This window comes from Sminthopsis crassicaudata, chromosome 1, assembly GCF_048593235.1.
Source record: "Sminthopsis crassicaudata isolate SCR6 chromosome 1, ASM4859323v1, whole genome shotgun sequence".
NCBI lineage: Eukaryota > Metazoa > Chordata > Mammalia > Dasyuromorphia > Dasyuridae > Sminthopsis > Sminthopsis crassicaudata.
In genome coordinates, this window is record NC_133617.1 from 547,189,628 (window position 1) to 547,195,627 (window position 6,000).

Sequence of the window (6,000 nt, forward strand, 5' to 3'; positions counted from 1 at the left end):
TTTCTGAATTTAGCACTTAACTTCATATAATACTCACTTTGAAAGGAGTCATGACTACTAAAATTATTTTTGTATATATTAATGAGTAATTTTTCTTTAAGATATCTTAAGAATGTCTTAAAAATAAATAAAATCCATCTGAAACATCTCCATAGCCTTTCAAACATTGTGTTTCCCTGAGCTACATAAATTTGCTAGAAACTCAAAGAACAATCAATTTACAATACAAATATTTGTTTAATAACTATTATTCATTGCAAAAAAGAATTCAGGATAAAGCAAGGTTTTATAGGATTTCATTTACTTAATGAAATTCTAAAAGGACTTTAGATGGTGCTGTAAGGTTTCATTCCTATTTCATCCCCTCAAAGATGACTTTAATAATAAAGCATTTTAAAATGATTCATTAACAGAGAATCTAAGAAGTATTGTCACTACTGCTATTGCTTATACAACACACTTTCAAAAAGAATTTTGCCTAAAAATCATTATTGGAGTCTTAGAAAATAATAATTTTGTCTATGATATTTAGGAAGAAAGTGAAAATATTCTTAAAACAACCAATTTTATACAATTCAAAGAGAGGACGGGAACTGCACCTGTGATTTAATTGTTGTAGGGAACTTCCAGGCAAGAAAATTTTTTCTACCAATTCAGGTTGGCATCTTTTCTGCAGCTTAATAGCTTTAAGAGACTTGCCTAGAATATTGAGAAGTAAAATCATTAGTCCAGCATTCTCTATTCAGTATGTATATTTCAGGTGAGAGCTGAAACTAGGTCTTCCTAACCTCTCTACTACACTGCTCCTCATGCCATTTAAGAAAATTGATCTTCATGCTTTTCAAAAGTATTCAGACATTTTTTATAATCATCATAATTATCAATTATTATGTCCCCATTACATTTAATTTGGGGGAAAATATATTTTATTTTCTTTATGCAATCTTCCCTTCTCATGGTTTTCTTAAAGAGGGTTTGGAAGGACCAACTAAATAAGATTGAATGACCCTGTTTACTTAAAAGTAAGAAATTTAAAACAACAGTTAGAGGACATAGTAGAATAGGTAAAATTATAATTTGATACTACAACTGAAACCATGGACTCCTCTGATTAATCAAGATCTCAATTACTCACAAAATTTCTCTCCTTTCATTTTACAGATAAAAACATCTATTTTTTTTTTAAAGTGGAGAAGGGAATCATGAGAAGAAAAACATTTAAATAAAAGATATAAAATAAAATTTAGGAAATTAATATGCCTACTTGATTCAATATTATTATCATAGCAATTTCTTCAGAGCCTATCTTTGTACCTGTGCAACAAGCATGACCCTCTAGAATTACCATATATAATATATATACTGATAAAGTGTTTGAAGTTCCATTTGGGTTTAAATAAAGTTTTTTTTTTTCTCTGTTTGGCAAGATACAGGCAATTAAATATATGGGCAAATGAACAACTTTTCATCCTAATGAGATATAACTACCAGAGACCTTACTCAGCAGGTAAATGAATAATAGGTTTTGTGGGTGATGAGATTTCCAGGATTAAATATATATTTAATATATTTATTAAATTTTTAATAAATATTTATTTAATTAAATATTTAATAAATTGAAAGGACTTCCCATCTGAAAACCCATTTTAAACTTGCAACTTTCATTTTTGGGAAAACTATTTTAACACTTAGTGGAATCAAGATTCCTTAATAATATTTCTTTAAAAAATCCTTTTTTAAATGTCATAAACATACTTAAATACTTTGATCAAAACAGTAAGCATGTAAAAAAACTAGGCTAAAAAAATAATTGCACAGAAAAATTTTAAGCAGTTTTTCTATGCATCCTAAACAAGGTAACTTAAGTATCATGACCAAATTGACCATACGATCATGACAGAATTGAAGCCAAAGTTTTAGTAAGATATGCCTTTATAATACTCTTCAGGTGTCACTGTTTTGGCACCAAAGTAGTCTATGCCCCAAATATTGGTTACAGCCAATTCATCAAAGAACCAGTTATTGACCTAAAGGCTGGTGATTCTGTTTCAGGGGGATGACTGAATAATAACTTTTTTTTTTTTTTTTCTTTGCAAAGGCCATTTCTCTATCATTCACCTTAGTGACTGTTCCTGACAGCATTATGTGAGCACAAAAGGGACTCTGAGGATCAAATTCATAATTCTTGCAAAATTCAGTCTGTGCCAAAGACATTGTCAAAGTGGTGTTTGGATTCACCTGCAGGTCTCTCATCTACAGCAGGAGTAGGCTGAGGCAGAAGTAAATGACGCTGCTCGCGGCCACCTGCCAGTTGTTGGCGTTGGAGAAAGACCGCCAGTTCGCCCACCTCCCGCACAGTGGAGATGTGGGCCAACGAGCCCTTCACAGCGTGCGCCGCTAACTGCGCCAAGCACGCGGGTCCTCTCGGGGGCGAGCCCTCTGGCAAGCATCTGCAGCACCTGGAACAGCTGGATAGTCCTGATCCCTGTCCCTGCAGAGTAAAGATGGTGATAGGGATTCTTAAGCATGAACTTTTTAGAGTATTTTGATAAGTGTGTTTCCACATTATTGATACCCTTTGTAATCCTACTTGTTTTGTTTTTTTGCATTTAATAAAAGTATTCTGACTGCTATAACGGGGATAAAGAAATTGGTGTGCCCTAAGAATTAAATGTCTTTGAATGATGTTTATTGATAGAGTTGAAAAATGTTTTATTCTGATGGTTTTAAGAAAAGAAGCCATAGACTAGTGTAGAAACTAAAAGAAGAAGTTTATACAAACATAGAGGAAGAGATGGAGAGGAACAGGCATCCAATGGACCCCACTGTTTTCTGAATCAGAAAATAATAGTTTTAATGTGAACACACAAAGAGATATAGGAGAGAATTGAGAGGAAAGATTATTGCAGGTAGGGAATTAACAAAGAAAAGTCTCAGTTTTGAAGGATGAATATTTAAGAATTGATTAAAATAAAAAAGAAAGAAGAAGAAACAAGAAGAGGGGGGAAAAAAGAACAGGAAAAGAAGGTGGCTGTTGAGGAATGGTTTGAACAAATTCTGGTATATGAACATAATGCAATAATATTGTTCTGTAAGAAATGACCAAAAAATCAGAAAATCCTGAGAAGGCTTTTACAAATACTGAAACCTTATAAATCAATTAATTCTTTATTAATTATTTTAATATTTAATTTTGTTGGATTATAACTAGCCTTTTGATGCCTATGCATCAAGGCAATCATGAACTTGTAAAAATTTTTAGAAATTTGATTGTAAAATTTTTACAATTATGTACTTGTGAAAAGTATAATTTTGATTATCAACTGAGATCTCTGTATCTTCTTGAAAAACCACTAATTTGGGAGGGGAAGTAGAGCCAAGAAGGCAGAGAGAAGTCAGGAAGACATCTGGGTGCTGCCTAGTTTCCATTGGAAACATGAAACTAAGCCTTTAAAAGAATTATGGAGTGGCAGAATCCACAAAAAAAAAAAAGTGAAACAATTTTCCAGCTCACAAATAATTTTGGAAGACACAGGAAAGATCTGTCTGATTTAAGTAAAAAAGGCATGTCTAGAAGGCAATCTAGAAATAATCACTTAGCTCCACTAATAACAGTGGATCAGCAACAAGGCCCCACAGTCTGGCCTCAGCAGGCCAGTGTCATAGCAGGACAGCTGTGAGGCCTCCAATCCCATTACAACAGGCAAACTGTCAACCATGGAACCCAGAGCACAACAGGCTTGACTAGGTGACTAGGTGCAACAGTGGGGCAAGCCTCTATCCCCAAGAGCCCTAAGGTAGAAAGGCAGTGACCAGACCCCTGTATCACAGTATAAAAAAGTTGGGACAATACCTCCTTTATCCCAGAAGCAGAGTTCAATTTTTAAAAGTGAGGAAAAAAAACAAAAAAGAGCCATACCATAAAAAGTTTCTATGGAGACAGGGAAGACCAAAACAAACTCAGAAGAGACTAACAATGTCAAAATGTCTACATGTGAAGCCTCAAAGGGGAAGATGAATTGATCTCAAGCCCCAAAAAATCCTCTATGATGAGCTCAAAAAAGTTTTTAAAAATCGAGAGGTAGAAAAAAATTGGGAAAAGAAATGAGAATTGTGTAAGAGAATTCTAAAAATGAATCAACATCTTGGAAAAGGAAACACAAAAATTGGTCAAAGAAAACAAATTCCTTAAAAACTGCAATTGGCCAAATGGGAAAAAAATCCATTGAAGAAAACAACTCCTTTAAAAGTAGGATTGGCCAAATGAAAAAGGAAGTACAAAAGCTCACTGAAGAAAATAACTCTTTAAGAATTAGGATGAGCAAGTGGAAGCTTATGACTCTATGAGACATCAAGAATTAATCCAAAAAACCCAAAAGAATGAAAAAATAGAAGAAAATGTAAAATATTCCTTGGAAAAACAACTGCCTTGAATAATAGATACAGGAGAGGTCATTTAAGAATTATTGGACTAACTGAAAGCCATGATCAAAAAAAAGACTGGATGACATCTTTCAAGAAATTTTCATGGAAAATTTCTATCTATATCATAGAACCAGATGGTAAAATAGTTGTTAAAAGAATCCTTAAATCACTTCCTGAAAGAGATATCAAAATGAAAACTCAAAGGAATATTATAGTCAAATTCCAGAATTATCAGGTCAAGAAGGAAATATTGCTAGCAGCTAGAAAGAAATAATTTAAACATCATGCATCTACCATCAGAATTACATAGGAGTTTCTACAGTAAAGGATCTGAAGTCTTAAAATATGATAATCTGGAAGGCAAAGGAACTTGGATTATAATAAAAAATGAACTACTCAGCAAAACTGAGTATATTTTTTTCAGGGGAAAAGATGGACATTCAGTGAAAAGGCAACTTTCAAACTTTTCTGATTATCAAAGACAAGAGCTAAACAGAAAATTTGATCTTCAAATACAGGATTCAAAAGAAGCATAAAAAGGTAAAACAGGAAAAATTTTTTTTAAATGGTATTCAATAAGGTAAAAATGTTCATATAAGGAAAGAGGATGCTTATAACTCTTGAGAATTATATCTCAAGTTGGATAACTAGAAGGAATGTATTTAGACAGAGGGCATGGATATATGTTGACTTTGATCTTATGTTAAAGAAAAATTAAGGGGTGGAAAAAAGGAGGGAGAAGAGGAAGGAGAGATAAAATGGGGCAAATTACATTATATGAAGAGGTATGAAAAAGTATAATAGTAAAGGAAAGAAGAGAGGAAGTGATCAATGTTTGAACATTATCTTTGGAAATATCATAACACATTCAGTTAAATATTGAAATCTATCTCACCCTATAGGAAAGTAGGAGGGGAAGGGGAAGAGCAGTCTGATAGAAGTGAAAGCAGATTAAGAGAAGTGGTGGTCAAAAGCAAAACATTGGTGAGAAGGGAAAAGATAAAAGGAGGGATAACATTGGTTTTCTTTGTACAAAAGGTCTTATTTATTTTTGATGAGGCAATTAGGATTAAGTGATTTGCCCAGGGTCAAATAGATAGTAAAGGTCAAGTGTTTGAGATCAGATTTGAACTCAAGTCTTCCTAACTCCAGGTCTGGTGCTTGATTCACTCACTGCACCACATATTTGTTTCCTTTGTGTCAGTCCTTTTCTATTTAATATAATCAAAATTATCTATTTTATATCTCTTTTTATATCTTTTGCTTGTTTGTACATAAATTCTTCCTTATTCATAAGTCTGCCTGGTCTAATAATTTTAAAATTATTTCTCCACAATCTATTTTCCAAGTCAATTGTTTTTCCAATGAAATATTTCACATTTTCTTCTTTTAAAAAATTCTTTAAACTTAATTTTTTTTGTTCCTAGATGTCTCATGTGTTCATTGGCTTCTACTTGCCCTTTGGATATTAAAGAATTATTTTCTTCAGTGTAGTTTTGTATCTCTTTTTCTATTTGAACAATTCTGCTTTTTAAAGCATTATTGTCATCAGTGATGTTTTGTTCCTTTTTAAAA

General features: G+C 32.7%; 1 protein-coding gene across 2 annotated transcripts in view; it reads right to left on the bottom strand.

The window, feature by feature from the left end:
- The window catches only part of KCNN2 (potassium calcium-activated channel subfamily N member 2), a 213,430-nt gene extending 211,071 nt beyond the window's left edge, over positions 1 to 2,359 (bottom strand). Inside the window, exons 1-2 of one of the 2 annotated variants that reach the window (XM_074281989.1) lie at positions 2,239 to 2,359; positions 600 to 699 (exon numbers count right to left, since the gene is read on the bottom strand). The gene's annotated coding sequence lies outside the window, so the exon portion shown is untranslated. Of the gene's footprint in view, positions 1 to 599; positions 700 to 2,118 lie in introns of both variants that reach the window. The other variant, XM_074281988.1, reaches the window with a different exon arrangement.
- Positions 2,360 to 6,000: the final 3,641 nt, after the last annotated feature.